The sequence below is a fragment of the Sciurus carolinensis genome, chromosome 10 (assembly GCF_902686445.1).
Source record: "Sciurus carolinensis chromosome 10, mSciCar1.2, whole genome shotgun sequence".
Lineage (NCBI taxonomy): Eukaryota > Metazoa > Chordata > Mammalia > Rodentia > Sciuridae > Sciurus > Sciurus carolinensis.
Genome location: NC_062222.1, coordinates 88,413,209 through 88,431,794, shown reverse-complemented (window position 1 = coordinate 88,431,794; position 18,586 = coordinate 88,413,209).

The following is an 18,586-nucleotide window of genomic DNA, read 5'->3' as shown; positions in this document are numbered from 1 at the left end:
AAAAAGAATATTTGAGTTTTTCAACAACCAAATCTGGTCATTTGTCTTATTTAATAATATTTTAATAATTAATATTATTCAGGTAATCCCTTATTTACTTTTTAGAAGAAAAGCAGTTTCTAAAGCAGCAAAGATAGAGGTATCCCAGAAGAAAGCTAGCAATTTTCCCAGAAAGACTTCACTTAATTTAGTCATTTTCTTATTTTGTAATGAACATCATACTTAATTTCATGATGTCCTCCATATATATAAAAGACAAGTTATTTTTCAAAATAATTCTAACTTTTTCATACAATGATTTGGTACTTTTTAATCTTCCTGATGATAGGATTTGAAGCAAAGTAAACAGTGAAGGAAAATCAGTTACATATATTTTTATTGTCTAAACTTTTTGGCATCTAATATTTGTTATCGTAACTGACATTTAAAAATCATTCCATCATGTAAGGATTTGTTAGTATTACTGAATTAATACTTGTGAATGAAGACAAGAAACATTACAATTAGTTAAGTGTTCCAAAATTAAGAAAATGTTATGGAAATGTTAAAAACAGCTATTCCTTGACTTTTCTGCTTAATGATTCAGATTTCTTACTTTAATTGCTTTGATTCAGGAAAAGAAAAGAATTGATAAATTTGTTCTCAAATTCTTCAAAGTAATCACTGTTTTCATATTTCTGTTGAATTGACCACAGAAATTGAGTTTATGTCTTCACTTTTCTTTGTATAAGACAAATAATTTATCATAAGGCAAAATTGCTGTCATAAGAAAACCCTCATTTCTAAGAGAAATTTACCATTGAAACATAATCTCTGTTTTGCTGTAATAGTCATTAAGAATGTGAACCTGTGAAGTAGAACTTTCCTTTTCTAATATCAGCATTTCTAGGGAAACAAAAAGTTACTGAGTATCAAACAGCAGATTGTGGGTGCTATAATCCATATTCTCAGGGAATCATTTTAAGAACTAATATTTTAATACTACAGATTTCCTCTTCAGATAAACCCTTTTGATAGGAGATCAACATAGCCAAATCATGGTTTAGGAAAATTTTCAAAAGTAGTATATATGATCAATTACATACATCTTCAGGAAAATAGAAGGAAAAGAAGAGTTTCCTGACTTTAAGAGGCTTGCAAGTGATATATGCTCTTACTGATACTTCTTTTCTCTAATGTACCAATTGATGAATTCAGGCTTTAATAAGTAGTTTAAGACTGATGTACATTTTTGTCCTTATTCCTAGAATTTTTCTAGCTAGTTCAGACTACAGCAACATTTCTTCAACTCATGTCACCTGAGTATCACATACTTTGAAAATTTTGGTCATAACTAACATTTTATTTTTTAAATGACTATGAGAGAATTGGAAAAAGAGTGAATTTTAATTCTATTTGGCTCATTCATTTGCATAGACTATGGTGTAAAAATTCTGGAACTCAGAATAACTCAGTGTGAGAACATTTGGATCACATATTGGCAAACAGTTGTTTTAGTGTAGTTTTACTGAAGATCATTAACAGTGTTGGGAATCTCAAATAGTAAGGGTGAATCAAGGACAAAAATGAGATCTGGGGGTTGATGATCATAAAATCATGGTGCTACCCTTTCTAAAATAAATTGTAGCACCTGTGTGTATCAATGACTGAGAAATCAATACTTGTTAGCATTCTCAGTGGGAAACAAGGCTTTGCGACTATTCATCTGTAAACATATATTGTACAACAATCAGTCATGGGACTGCTTCCTAATATATGCATGCTAGAGGTTCAGCTTTGTATCTGCATTTTTGAATTAGTCCCAGCGTGACAGAAAGCAATCCCTGCAATTCAGGGGCAAGAAGCAAATAAATGTAGATAGGATAGACATTACTGGAATAAAAAATATGTATTTCTTTTCTCTAATGATGGGAAAAATCAAACATCAAACATTTTAAGATCAGTGCACACTTACCTGTTGTAGTTATTTTTTCTTTTAAGATCCATTGGGTGGTGTGAATGAGCAACAGTACCTGCAACTGCAGAGACATTCCAATCCTCACAGCTGTCACTAAAGCTACACTAATGTGTCCTGAAAGAGTGATTAATAGGTTTTGACAATATCATTGCATTGCATATTTAATCAGATTATACATCTGTTAGAAATGGTTTGCTTCTAACATCTGCAGTCAAAAATCCACAATCGGTATTCAGATCATTTCCTTGGGAGCTCCTATGTGTAACTACTATGTCTGTCAGTCTTCTTGTTGACAAGATAAAACTGCATACCAGAAAAAGACACATCATGACATTTTCTTGATACATTTAATGATTGTTTTTTCAAAATTTCCTAGAAGTTTATCTGTGCCTAAATTAATGCTCATTAACAAGAAAGGAGACAAACACATTACTATAAACTACAATCCCAAGACAGAGATGCCCAGTGACTGGATGTTTTCTTAGAGTTGTTACTACTTGGTTATAACTCCGAAATCATAGTTCCAATGACAATGCTACTTTAAGAAAGTAGATATTATGAGATAGATTTACAGATTAAAAAATTCAACATGACAACTTTTATTTTCATGTCATTATTACACAAAATGTTGAACAAAGAAATTTTATTGAATTGCAAATGTAAGATTTAGAATCCTGTCTTAGATTTTTCGTATCCATTCATTCCCATAAGTAGTTGGAAAACATTCCTATTACACAAGACACCATTTCAACCCTCCTCTTTTTGATCTCAATCTAAACAGAAAACTTGCCATAAACAAATACGTCTCTTCATCTTCCATCTCATCCCTAGAGTCCACTAACAAATAAGTCACAAAGCCTTTTGTGGGGCCGTGAATGAATTATGGGTTTGTTTGAGACATCTGAAGGCAGGAGGTTTGCTTTTCTGAAAACTCCCAGTGAAATTCTACCCATCTGAGACTGCTCAGATTATGCCAACACCCTGCCCATTGGCTCAGACAGTTCTAGGTTCAAACAGAAGCAGCAGAGGTGGGCGTAACCTGCTAAGCCCAACCAAGTTGTCTTTGCTACCTTCTTCCAGTGTTCCTCAGGAAGTCCTTCACTCTGAATCCCTTTGGTGTTCCTACCACTTAAATAAAGCATGCAGGCTCCAATTGTTAGATCCAGTCTCCATCAGAGCTGGATCTCACTCCTTCCCCCCGCTTTTCACTTATTTTCCTATCTTGTCTGTAGTTCTTAAATTTCTCATACCTTTAACATTTCTGATCTGACTCTCCACCCTAGTTCCAGGAAACTGAGTAAACATCATTCTGGTCGTGATATCCTTTCTCTATGGGGATACTAACATGCAGTCTCCGAAATCTGCAGTAGGCTTAGTGTGAACCCCTGTAATAGAACTCCCCTTTCCTAGATTACAGGTGACAGGCAGTTGCAGACTCAAACAACCACTTTCTAGCCCCTATCTTACTTGATCTCCTATAAGATTTCACAACTATACTTCATTCTCAAAAATTTTTTTTTTCTTCTCTATGATTTATTCATGACTCCTATTCTTCCCAAATTCCTGGACTTTTTTTTTTTTTTCCTTTCTTGGGCTCATCTGCCTTTTGTATTAATTATGGCATTTCAAACACTTGCATTTATCATTTTTCTATATGAAGAAATGTGCTATAAATGTTTCTTTTCAGTTTTGTGTGGGCGAGTCTTTAGTTTTGCTGAACAATTGCATAGAATTGCACTTGTTTGTTCTTGCAAACTATAGCTTTTTAATTATAAAAAAATGATCAAATTGTCAAATTGTTTTGAAAAGTATTGTATGACTTAACTTACATGCCAGCAAAACATGAAATGTTCTAGAACTCCGTACTCTCAAATACTCAAATTTAGTATTTTCAATTGTTAAAATTTAATTACAATCTTTATAACAATTGTGTAATGGCAGCTGATAGCTCTTTTTCTTCTTGTTTTTTTCTATTATTATTCTATCTTAAGACATAACTTTTATTCTAAACAATGCTTTAATAGTTATTTTTTCAAAATTTTAGTATGTTCTGTTTCGGTTTTTTTCAATACAAAATGTTTTCTAATTTTCTTTCTAAAATTTTAAACAATGTATTAAAATGTGATTTAAAAATTTTCTATATATTTGGGGACATCTAAGTTTAATTTTATTATGCACAGATAATCTGCATACTATTTCAGGCATTTAAAATACATTGAGACATTCAAACAAATTCTGTTAAATGATCGATTTGCACTTGAAGCACATTATTTCTATTTTTGTGTTCTGTGTAATTTGGATCCACTTTAGATCTATATTTCACTACATATTTGTCTGTTTTTCTGTGGTTAATAGAGAGGAATACTGAAATTGCCAGTATGTCATTTAGGCTTTGTTATTAGTTTCATATATTTAAGATTGTTATTTCTTCTTAATGAACTGTTGTTCATTTATCAAATAAAATACTCTTTATCCCTGAATATATTTTTTATTCTGAAATCTAACCAAATTGGTGATACTATATTAATTCAGGACATTTTTGACTAGTGTTTAATGTTTCTCTGTCATTTACTTATTTAGCTAAATTTTTAGATATGTTTTTAAAATAGTTCCAGAGTTCAAAAAATATATCTTTAACTTATCACAATCTACTGTCAAATGATCTTACATAACTTCAAATATAATATATTAATCTTTTCAGAGTGTATACAGTAAACCATAGTATATTTCCCCCTCATTCCTGTGGATATCAATTGTTACTACATATATTATAAATATTAAAATATATTTTCATAATTTATTGAAACAGTGAATTAATTTTGTGAAATTTTTAAAAGGAAAAATGTATTTTGTCCAGTCATGTATTCTCTTTTATTGCTTTCCAGCTTTTAGTATATTTCCACCTGATATTTTCTTTGTGCTTGAATTTGTGTGTATACACACACACACACACACACACACACACATATAATTGTACTGATTGAACACATTATGTTGACTGATCCATTTGCATTAGAAAATAATGTGTTATTTTTAGGTTTGTGTAATTTATTTGTATGTGTGTGTGTGTGTGTGTGTATTCTGAACGTTTGCTGACAAAAAATTTTCTCAGATTTCATTTGTCCAAATATATCAATTCTCTTATTTGGTATTTTACTATGATCAAACAAACAACATATTCATCACCAAAAGAAATGCATCTTGGTTGAGTTTGTATTTCTAGATAGAAAGTAGTTATATTCAGCTTTGCATCATTGTAAGAAGAAGATTTAACTAGAACAACTTAGAGGAGGAAAAGTTTATTTTGGCTCACAGCTTCAGAGGTTCAGTTCATGGTCAATGACTCCATTGCTCTGGTCAGGGAGGCGGGTGATCAGAATGTCATGGCAGAAGGGTATCAGTGAGGAAAGTAGCACAGGACATGATGGCCAAGAAAAATAGAAAACAAAGATTCATTTACCAGGGTAAAAAAGGCACCAAAGCATGCCACCAGTGACCTGCTCTATCCATCCACACCCTTCATCTCTGAACATTCTTGTATTGTCTAACACATGAGATTTTGGGACACCACATATCTAAACAATAACAACTATCTTCTTTAAATTTAATATTTCAATTTGATCTGTAGCCTCTGCTTTATGTCTGTCAAGAAGTATACAGTTAATTCTATATATGGGGAGATCCAAGATGGTGACTAGAGGGAGGTTTCATTCCTTGTTGTTCTGTAACTTGGGATTCAAGCAGAGGAAATACTGTTTTGCTGTGAGGCAGTTGTCAGAGAAAGGAAGCTGAGATAATTTTGAAAGCCAACAGAAGCAATCATTCAATATTTTCTATTGAGACTTTCTTCCTTCTGTTTTTTTTTTTCCTTTTCTTTCTTTCTTTCTCTTTTTTTTTTTTTTTTTTTTGGCCCTCTCTCACACACCTCTACCATCTATGAATCCAAATATTTTTTATGCATCAATTTATTGAGAAACGGGATGTCTGAATACTTTTTTACAGTTCTGTTGTATAGTCTTATATTTTTACTTTTATTTTTTAATTTGTATATAATTTTTCTCTCACCTATCTGATTTCCTGAATCTTTTGCACTTCTCTCAAACTAACATCAACCTCTATTAATTCTTCCATCATTCTTACTATAAATTTTTACCTCTATCCTCTCTCCATTTCCCTCATAAACATCACGTCTTATACTACATCTGTTCCCTCTTTGCCCATCATTTAAGACAGTAACCCTTTTAGCAAACTTGCTGTTTATATTGTAGAAAATAATTGAAGACTTCATCCCTGTTTATTTCGATGAAACTGTAAATGCCTTAATAGCAGTCATTTGGATTAAGTTGGTATATTGTTTGAATTGGAGGCTGTTGTACCTCACCTTTAAGGGGTGAGGTAGAAGAAGTCTTCAGGGACACTATAAACTACAGGGTAGAATCTGTACTGCCTCAGATCCATAATGGTAGACGGGAAGGCATACAACCAACATGAAAAAACAAGGAAACAAAGTGACTTAAACAAAACAAGATGTTCCAACAATAGAATCCATAGACAACACAGTAGAAGAAATGTCAAAAAGGAGTTTAGAAAATATAGTTAGATTGATCTTCAAAATAAAAGATGGTATTGGAGAGAAATATGGAAGGCAAAAGATCACTTTAAAAAGAGGCAGCGATTATAAAAAGGAATCAAGCAGAAATCCTCAAAATGAAGGAAACAGTAGACCAAATTAAAAATTAAGTGGAAAGTATGACCAACAGACTAGACCACTTGCAGGACAGAACCTCAGACAATGAAGACAAAATATATACTCTTGAAAATAAAGTTAACCACACAGAGAGGAAGGTAAGAAACCATGAACAGAACTCCCAAGAAATATGGGATAACATGAAAAGACCATCTTCAAGATTTATTGAAATAGAAAAAGACATAGAGATAAAAACTAAAGGAATGCACAATCTTTTAATGACATATATCAGAAAACTTTCCAAATCTAAAGAATGAAATGGAAAATCAACTACAAGAGGATTACAGGACACCAAATGTACAAAATTAGAGCAGACCCACACCAAGGCACATTATGAGAATGGCTAACATACAGAATAAGGAAAGAATTTTAAAGGCTGCAAGAGAAAAAAATCAAATTACATATAGTGGAAACCATTTTGGATCTCAGCTGATTTCTCAATCCAGGCCCTCAACACAAGGAGATGCTGAAATAACATATATCAAGCTCTGAAAGAAAATGGATGCCAACCAAGAATTTTATCCCCAGCAAAATTAAGCTTCAGAATTAAAGATGAAGCAAAAACCTTCCTATGAAAATCAGAAGTTAAAAGAATTCACAACTAGAAAGCCTACACTATAGAACATTCTCAGCAAAATATTACATGAGGAGGAAATAAAAAAAAAAATGAAAACCAAAAAATGGAGGAACTACAATAGAGGAAAACTACAATCAAAGGAGAAACTAAGTCAAGTTAAAAATCAAAAATAAGCAAAAATGTCCAGGAATACAAATCATATCTCAATAATAACCCTGAATGTTAGTGGCCTAAACTCATCAATCAAAAGACAGACTGGCATTTTGGATTAAAAAATAAGACCCAACAATATGCTGTCTTCAAGAGAGTCACCTCCTAGGAAAAGACATCCACAGACTGAAGGTGAAAGGTTGGGGAAAAACACATCACTCATGTGGACTAAAAACAAGCAGGGGTTTCCATCCTTTAATCAAACAAAGTGACTTCAAAACAAAGTTAGAAGGGATAAAGATGGACATTTCATACTGCTTAGGGAATCATACATCAAAACAGAACAATTGTAAATATATATGCCCCAAACTATGGAGCATCTATATAACCAAACAAACCCTTCTCAATTTTAAGAATCAAGTAGACCACAACATTATAATACTGGGTGATTTTGACAACCTCTATCACCACTGGATAGATCCTACAAACAAAAACTAAGTAGAGAAACTATAGAACTAAATAATAAAATCAATAATTTAAACTTAGCAGACATACATAGAGTATTTCATCCATCATCGAGCAAATACACTTTCTTCTCAGCAGCACATGGATCCTTCTCTAAAATAGACCATATGTTATGCCACAAAGCAACTCTTAGCAAATGCAAAAAAATAGAAATTCTACCCTGAATTCTATGAGATCATAATGGCATGAAATTAGAAATCAACAATAAAATAAAAAATAGAAGCAACTCCAACATTTGGAGATTTAAGAGCATGCTATTGAATGACAAATGGATAGCAGAAGGAATCAGGGAGGATATAAAATAATAGTTAGAGGCTAATAAGAACTCTGATAAAGTATGTAAAAATTTCTGGTCTGTATGAAGGCAGTGCTAAGAGGAAAGGTCATTGCATTGAGTTTATACATTAAAAGAATAAAAAGGCAACAGACAAATAATCTAACATTATATCTCAAAGCCCATGAAAAAGAAGAACAAATCGATATCAAAAACAGAAGACAGGAAATAATTAAAATCAGAGCTAAAATCACTGAAATTGAAAGAAACAATTGAAAAAATTGACAAATCAAAAAGTTGGTTCTTTGAAAAAATAAATAAAATTGATAAATGCTTAGCTGCACTTAGGCAGAGAAAGAGAGAAAACCCAAATTACTAAAATTTGTGATGATAAAGGAAATATCATGACAGACACTACTGAAATACAGAAGATAATTAGAAACTATTTTGAAAATTATACTCAAAGTAGAAAAAATTGAAGATACCTAGAGACATATAATCTAGCCAACCTGATGCAATTTAAACAAATCAATTTCAAGCAATGAAATAGAAGATGCCATCAAAAACCTACCAACCAAGAATAGCCCAGGATCAGATAGATTCTCATCCAAATTCTACAAGACTCTCAAAGAAGAATTAACACCAATACTCCTCAAATTATTCCATGAAATACAAAACAAGGGAAACCTTCCAAACTCATTCTATGAGGCTAGTATCACCCTTATACCAAAACCAGACAAAGACACATCAAGGAAAAAAAAAAAAAAAAAAAAAAAAAACTTTGGACCAATATCCTTGATGAACATAGAGGCAAAAATTCTCATTAAAATTCTGGCATACTGCATACAAAAACATATTTTAGAGGTAGTCCACCATGGTCAAGTGGGGTTCAACCCAGGGATGCAAGGTTGGTTCAACATACAAAATCAATAAATGTAATACATCACATCAATAGACTTAAAGACAAAAATCATATGATTATCTCAAAAGATGCAGAAAAAGTATTTGACAAAATATAGCACCCTTTCATGTTCAAAACACCAGAAAAACTAGGGATAGTAGGAATATACCTCAACATTATAAAAGTAATCTATGCTAAGCCCAAGGTCAATATCATTCTAAATGGAGAAAAATTGAAAACATTCCCTTTAAAAACAGGACCAAGACAGTGATGACCTCTTTCACCACTTCTATTAAACATAGTCCTTGAAATTCTAGCCACAGCCATCAGACAGACAAATGAAAAAAATTAAAGGGATAAGATTAGGAAAAGAACTCAAACTATCACTATTTGCTGATGGTATGATTCTGTATTTAGAAGATTCAAAAAATTCCAGCAGAAAACTTCTAGACCTCATGAATTAATTCAGCAACGTAGCAGTATATAAAGTCAATACCCATAAATCAAACACATTTCTATGTATCAGTAATGAATCCGCTGAAAGAGATATAAAGAATACTACCCCATTCACAATAACCTCAAAAAATAAAATAAAGTACTTGAGAATCAATCTGACAAAAAAGGGGAAAGATTTCTACAATGAAAACTACAGAACACTAAAGAAAGAGATTGAAGAAGACGTAAGAAGATGGAACGATCTCCCATGTTCTTGGATAGACAGAATTAATATTGTCAAAATGGCCATACTACAAAAGTGTTATACTGATTCAATGCAATTTCTATTAAAATCCCAATGACATTCTTCATAGAAATAGAAAAACAATTATGAATTTCATTTAGAAAAATAAGAGACTCAGAATAGCCAAGGCAATCCTTATCAAGAAGAGTGAAGCCGGAGGCATCACAATATCAGACCTTAAACTATACTACAGATACATAGTAACAAAATTGGCACCAAAACTTTCATGTAGACCAACGTGTACAAAATAGAAGACACAGACACAAATCAACATAAATACAGTTATCTCATAGTAGACAAAGGCGGCATAAACATACATTGGAGAAAAGATAGCCTATTCAACAAATGGTGTTGGGAAAACTGGAAATCTATATGTAACAAAATGAGATAAAACATCTCTCTCTCACCCTGCACAAAAATCAACTCAAAGTGATCAAAGACTTAGGCACTAGAACTGAGACCATGCACCTAATAGAAGAAAAAGTAGGCCCAAATCTTCATCACATTAGCTTAGACCTGACTTCCTTAACAAGACCCCTAAAAGCACAAGGAGTAAAATAAAAAATCAGTAAATGGGATGGATTCAAACTAAAAAACTTCTCTCAGCAAGGGAAATAATCAAGAATGGGAAGAGAGAGCCTACAGAATGTGAGATAGTCTTTATCACATACACCTCAGATAGAGCAGTAATCTTCACCATGTATAAAGAACTCAAAAACTTAACACCAAAAACCAAACAACCCAATCAATAAATGGGCTAAGGAACTCAACAGATACTTCCCAGAGGAAGAAATAAAGTTAATCAAGAAACAAATGAAAAAAATGTTCATCATCTCTAGCAATTGGAGCAATGTAAATAAAACCTGCTGTAAGATTTCATTTTACTCCAGTCAGAATGGCAATTATCAAGAATACAAACAATAATAAATGTTGGCAAGGATGTGGGAGAAAAGGTACACTCATACACTGACGGTGGGACTGCAAATTGGTGCAACAACTCTAGGAAGCAGTATGGAGATTCCTCAGAAAACTTGGAATGGAACCACCATTTGACCCAGCTATCACACTCCTCAGTTTATACCCAAAGGACTTAAAATTAGCATACAACAGTGATGCAGCCACATCAATGTTTATAGCAGCTCAATTCACAATAGTTAAACTATGGAACCAACCTAGATGCCCTTCAACAGACGAATGGATAAAGAAAAAGTAGTACATATACACAATGGAATATTACTCAGCCTTAAAGAAGAATTAATTGTTGGCATTTGCAGGTAAATTGATGGAACATAGAATATCATGCTAAGTTCAATAAGCCAACCCCAAAAAACAAAGGCAAATGCTTTCTCTGATAAGTGGATGCTGATTTATAGTGGGGGTGGGTAGGGAAGAATGAAGGAATTTTGGATTATGCAGAGGGGAGTGTAGGGTGAGGCAATAGGGATGGGAAGAATGGAAGAATGAGACAGACATTATTACCTTATATACATATAATGATAAAAAGAAGAAAAAAAATACAGTTATTCATTTTGTTTGTCTCTTTGTACATATCCTACCTGGTCCCCCATCCTATCATTTGCTCTTTTAAAACTAACCTTTGTGTCATTGATTTTCAACAAAAATTTACTGAAATTGCCTCGATACAGTTCTCCATGCATTTACCCCACTTGAGATTAGTTGAGATTCTTAGAAAAGTGAATTCATACTCTTTATAAAATGTTTACAATTTCAAATTTTTGTTGAAAACTTAAATTTACTCCTCCATTTCAAAATATTTTTCTTTAAGTTTTATTTCATATATGCTGGGATTTATATCTCAATGTGACTGAAGCTCTTTTTATTGACTTTGTTCTCCTTTTATTCTGTATCTTTTGTTCTTAGTATTTTCCAGTGCTATGTCTAAATTTAGAGATTCTTCCTTTTTCAGTGTCTAATCACCTGCCACGTAAAATTTTCAAATACTGTATTATATTTTTCATCTATAGAAGTTGTTTCTTTTTTAAATGTATTTTATGCTCTGTCCTTTTCTGTTCATGTATTCCTTTAACTTCTTGAATGTCTTTATATTATTTATAACAGTCTTTTAAAAGGAGGTCTTGATTATATAAAAGAGGTCTTGATTATTATAAAAGGTACCACTTTTGTAATATCTAACTTGTCTGTTTTTCTTTACCTATTTTTCTGTTGACCATGGGTCATATTTTTTCCTTGTTGTATGCATATTTAGTAAGTTTGATTATATGCTAGACATTGTTGATATTTGCTTTTGAGGGGTGTATATTAAGATATATAGAGGGTGTTAGAGTTCGTTTTGGTATTCACTAATTTACTTGTGGTTTAGTTAGATTTGTGTGAATATGCTTTTAGTTTCATTTTTAATGAAAATTTAGAGTATCTTTTTTTATTGTTCTGCTTATCTTCACTTCTGCATTATGTCACTTTCAGTTTTGCACTGAAGTGCTAACTAATCTATGTCTTTGCACTTCAGCCGATCATTTATTAAACCCCTCCTAGTCCTGAGTGAGCACCCAGATTTTTCAAATTATAGTTTCCTAATTTCTATGTAACTAGCTTCATGAAGTTGCATCCTTTACATACATGGGACTTTTATGCAGATTTGGTGACTTTTTCTTTCTGCACATAAATTCAGTGTTCTGCTTCACAAATTAAATCCATCTTTTCCTTAATAAATTCTTTTCTGTGTCTCCTCAGCTAAACAGTAACAATATGCTCTGCTGAGCATTTAATTTTCAACATCGAAAATAGGACTTTAAATCAAATCAAATATGTCAGAAAATTATGAAATTTTAAATCTTATATCCCTTGTTTTCTTACTTATCAAACATTGGAAAACTATTGACTTATCTATTTTGTAGTTTTTTTTTTTCCAATTGATCACTTGTAATTTAATTCAGTGTAGCTGGAGGTAGAAGTTCATCTTGTTGCATTTTCATGTATGTTGCCCTAAATTAGTTATCTAATTGGTTCATTTTAAATATATTTGTTAGACATTGACTATTATTTACTTTTAAATTCTAATTTAAATCTCTTATGAGTATAAGATTATATATATTCCCATAGTTAGTAGGTATAATAGTTCTTTACTATTTTTTGTTTGTTTGTTTTAACACTTATTTTTTTCATAGGATGGTTTTGAGAAGATTTTCAACTTTAACTTAGTGGAATTTATCAAGCTTTATTTATGGTTAGTGCTTTTGCTCTTAGTTTAAGTAATTATTTTTGACTGTGGCATCATTATGATATGATCTTATGTAAACTTCACAAAGTACTGTTACATTGCTATTTGCACTCATATTTGCAGTCCATTAGAATCCATTTTTATGAAACTTGTGGTGAAGTAGGGTCATAGTTATTTTTATATCTTACCACCTGGAACCAGTAACAAAGAAAACTACTGCTTTCAAATGGTACTCTTGTCAGAAATCAACTATCCATTGGGATTTTAATTGGAATTTCATTAAATTTTTATAGCGCTTTTGGTACCATGACCATTTTGACAATATTTATTCTGTCTATCCAAGAACATGGGAGATCTTTCCATCTTCTAAGGTTTTCTTTAATTTATTTACTTAGTGTTCCGTAGTTCTCATTGTAGAGGTCTTTCATCTCTTTTGTTAGATTTATTCCCAAGTATTTTATTTCTTTTTTTTTTTTGAGGCTATTGTAAAATAGGCTCAAATAGACTTTCTTAATTACTTTTTCAGAGGATTCATCATTCATGAATAAAAATGCATTAGATTTATGAGTGTTGATTTTATGTCCTACTACATTACTGAATTCATTTATGAGTTCTAGAAGTTTTCTGGTGGAATTTTTTGACTTCTCTAAATATAGAATCATGCCATCAGCAAATAGTGATAGTTTGAGTTCTTCTTTTCCCATTTGTATCCCTTTAATTTATTTGGTCTGTCTAATTGTTCTAGCTAGAGTTTCAAGGAAGATGTTGAATAGAAGTGGTGAAAGAGGACATCCCTGACTTGTTCCAGTTTTTAGGGGTAATACTTTCAGTTTTTCTCCATTTAGAATGATGCTGACCGTGGCTTTTACAATGTTGAGGTATGTTCCCACTATCCCTATTTTTTCTAGTGTTTTGTGCATGAAACGGTGCTGTATTTTATCAAATGCTTTTTCTACTATTGAAATAATCATGTGATTATAGAGAAAAAAATCATGAAATTCATCTGGAAGAATAAGAGACTCAGAATAGTCAAAGCAATCCTGAGCAGGAAGAGCGAAGCAGGTGGTATCACAATATTAGACCTTCAACTATGCTACAGAGCAATAGTAACAAAAACAGCATGGTATTGGCATCAAAATAGGCGGGTAGATCAGTGGTACAGAACAGAGGACATAGAGAGAAACTCACATAAATATATTTATCTCATACTAGACAAAGGTGCCAAAAACATACAATGGAGAAAAGATAGCCTCTTCAACAAATGGTGCTGGGAAAACTAGAAATCCTTATACAGTAAAGTGAAACTAAACCCCTATCTCTCACCCTGCACAAAACTCAACTCAAAATGGATAAAGGACTCAAGAATTAGACCAGAGATCCTGCACCTAATAGAAGAAAACGTAGGTCCAAATATTCATCATATAGCCTTAGGACCAGACTTCCTTAACATGACTCCCAAAGAACAAGAAATAAAAGCAGGAATCAATAATTGGGATAGATTCAAACTAAAAAAATTTTTCTCAGCAAATGAAACAATCAACAATGTGAAGAGAGAGCCTACAGAGTGAGAGAAAATCTTTGCCAAACACACTTCAGATAGAGCACTAATCTCCAAAATCTATAAAGAACTCAAAAAATTTTGCAACAAGAATACAAAGAACCCAATCAATAAATGAACTGGAAAGACTCTTCACAGAAGAGGATCTACAAGGAATCAACAGATATATGAAAAAAATGTTCAACATCTCTAGTAATAAGAGAAATGCAAATCAAAACTACCCTAAGAGTTCATCTCATTCCAATTAGAATATCTATTATCAAGAATACAAGCAACAATAGGTGTTGGCAAGGATGTGGGGAAAAAGGTACACTCATACATTGCTGGTGAGGTTGCAAATTGCTGTAGCCACTCTGGAAAGCAGTATGGAGATACCTTACAAAACGTAGAATGGAACCACCATTTGACCCAGCTATCCCACGCCTTGGCTCACACCCAAAGAACTTAAAATTAGCATACTACAGTGATGCAGTCACATCATTGTTTAAAGCAGATCACTTCACAATAGCTAGATTGTGGAACCAATCTAGATACCCTTCAATAGATGAATGGATAAATAACTGTGGTATATATACACAATGAAATATTATTCAGCCATAAAGAAGAATAAAATTATGACATTTGCAGGTAAATGGATGGAGTTGGGGAGTATCATGTTAAGTGAAATAAGTCAATCCCAAAAAACCAAAGGCTGAGTGATTTCTCTGATAAGTGGTTGATGATACATAAAGGGGGTGAGGGAGGAAGTAAGGGAAGAATGGAGGAATATTGGATTGTGCAGAGTGAATTGGGTTGGAATGGGGCAGGGGAAGGAGAGATAATAGAATGAGACAAACATCATTACTCTGTGTACATTTATGATTACACAAATAGTGTGACTCTACTTCACGCACAGCCAGAGAAATGATAGTTATACTCTATTTGTGTACAATGAATCAAAATTAAAGAAAAAGAGAGAAAAAGAAAAATAAATCAACCATCCACAAACATTCCTGTTTCTGGTCTTTGTATTCTGTTCTACTGATTTATTTGTTTATTTTTCTTCCAAAATAATATAGTCATACTACTGAATTTTTGATTACAAGTAAGAATCCCCCCTTTGTCTTTTTATTCCAAACATTACCTAGAAGACTATTTTTCATATATAACCTTATAATTAGATATTAATATGTTTAGGAAAATTGTTAATTTATATTTATATTACATGACTATGTAGATCAATTAATTAATTTTAAAATAAATTTTATGACTGATTGAGTTTTCTAATCCTTGTATATATTTTACTACTCTAGTAATTTGGATACTATTTAAAATCTATCTATCTGTCTATCTTCTATCAATCATCTATCTATCTCCAGGTACTTCCTTTTTGGGACTGTTCTCAGTAAAAACATGTGATGAGCTAGATAAAAGCTATGAGAAGTACCTGGTCATCAGTGTTTTCTGTTCAATGTTTGAGTGGTAGTGTTAATCACACTGGTCTTCAGAGGATGCTTGTAGGTGTTTCCTCTGAAAGAGGGAAGTGACTTACTAAGATGACATTACACATCTCCCTTCCTGCTGCAATTGTAGACATCTTGTTTTCAATATAGCAGTCTTTTGCACATCAGCTTCCACGTGAGTCTTTTGAAACAAGACTATTTTTAAACTCTTCGGTAGAAGAAACTTTATTAGCTTTGCAGATTAGTTCACCTGAATTTGAATTCCAATTATTTCATTTGTCATGTAGAGCCGTATATGTCAGCCATTTGATCCTTAGTTTATTCACATGCAATTGGAGATAATAAAATAACTTGTAGGTTTGTTGTGTTAAATATGAAAATGTTTACCTGTGATAGATACTGTAGCTATTTTATTTTTATAATAAAGAATGAATAACAAACTCCAGAAATCACCTCTTGTACCATATTCATTCTATAGCTGAAAAACTGAAACTCATTTATATACTCATTAAGCAAATGTTCATGGGTAACTTACTGTGTGCTAATGGGAATAAAGAGTGACAGACAATGAAGACATTGTGGAATAGATGCCCAGGGAAAAGGTTTAGAAGGAGGAAATATATTAGCTGAGACTTCAGTGAAATGGTACAGATGCAAGTGGCTGACGAAAGATTGGAAATAAGGAAGTATTTATGAAAACACCCTAAGGGGAAAAAATGAACTTAATGGAGTTAAGAATTTTCAAGAAAGGCAGAGAACCAAGAGTGGATGGAGTCAGCCATCCTCTATGGAGAGTGAGTTTAGAGACAAATTGATGCCAAATAATCAAAGGGCTGTGGTCCAAGTAGAGGGAGACCACTAAAAATTTTGAGCAAGAAGATGAAATAATTTGATGTACAACTGATTTTCCGTTTAATCAGTAAGTTTTATAAGCTTCGACTTCATCTTTTAAATATAATGTATGAAATTTATCAAGTCTAAATTTTTATCATAATGTTTTCAGCATTATTGCTTCAAAAGCAGATTTTAAAACAATGATGTGCAGTAAATTGGAATAACAGTAAGAATCTCCACAAGGCAGCACTGTTAATATAGCCCAAAAAGATCTAGCTTAATTGTCAAGATCAGTATATATTCACTTGCTGGTATCATATTTAAATTTTATTTATTTTAAAAATAATTTCTCTGTAAATATGAGATCAAAAATATTATTATCCTGCCTTATATCTCCCTTAATTAGTAATTTATGGTATGGTACTGTGATAGATATCTTGATCTTCCTTATATGTACATTCCTGTCCAGATATGACATTTTAATTAACAAATTCAATTATTTTCAAAATTATTTTTCACACATATTAATTGAATTAAAATAAGATATTTGGGTAAATCTAAATTGATGTTATGCAATATCCTAATTGGTAAAACACTTACAATGGATTTAAAATAGTATTAATTTTTGTCTTAACCAAATTCCTGGACCATATCACAAAAAAATCACTTAACCATCTCAGTTTCACTAGAATAATTTAATAACATATATCCTCAAACAAAGTCCGCACCAATATCATATTAGAAGTAACAACTGGAAAGTATACTTTAAAAACAGTGATACAAAATACTTACTGGAGTCCAAACATTGAAGGTAGAACCTATTCACAGCATGCTCTGATTTTGTAATTAACAATGAATCAAAAGAAGCTTCTGTAGCATGTCTATTCTTAATAAACCTCATGCGGCTTAATGCTCAAAGTTCTATTGTCCTCTTAATATGTTTATAGATTTTTATAGACTCAGATATAAAAGTATGTTTGAGGGATAATTATTTTCATAAACATTTATAAAGAATTATTAAAACATTTTCTTTTTTTCTGCCCATTCTAACTAGTAAACTTTCTCAACTCCCTGCATGTTTTCTTAGAAGTAAAATATTGTCTAGCAATCATGGAATAATTTCTGTATGTACCTTTGTTTTCAAGATGCTAATCTATTCAGCATATGCTCAAATTTCCCAGGATTTTTGTTCCAGGCATGTGTGGTCAATGTTTAATTTTGGCATTCTTCAGTAGTTTTCCATTGTACCAAGTTATGTATTTTTGTAAAGAACAACCACATTTACAGGGAAAGCATTTTCAATCATGCAATGGGAATACTGTTTTATTAAATCCATGCTATCATGCTATTTAAATGCAAATGCTAACACCATCATAATTCTAAGAAAATGATAAATATAAGAATACAGTATTCGACTAAAGTAGGCATACTTTAAGAGGTTAAAAAAATGATTATGTCCATTTCTTTGTTCACTAAATTAAAGGAGAAAATGCTAACTCCAAACGCGTGCCATGCAATATTTAACCTGGTGTGTCTTTAACCTGTTGGTAGTCTTAAAAAATATCACAAATACAGATAGACAATTGAAGCAATGGAAATAAGTCTGTGGGTAACCTTATTTTTTGACCCAGGAATTTTGTTCTCAGAAATTCAAGTAAAATGAATAATAGAGCCCAAGTCAAC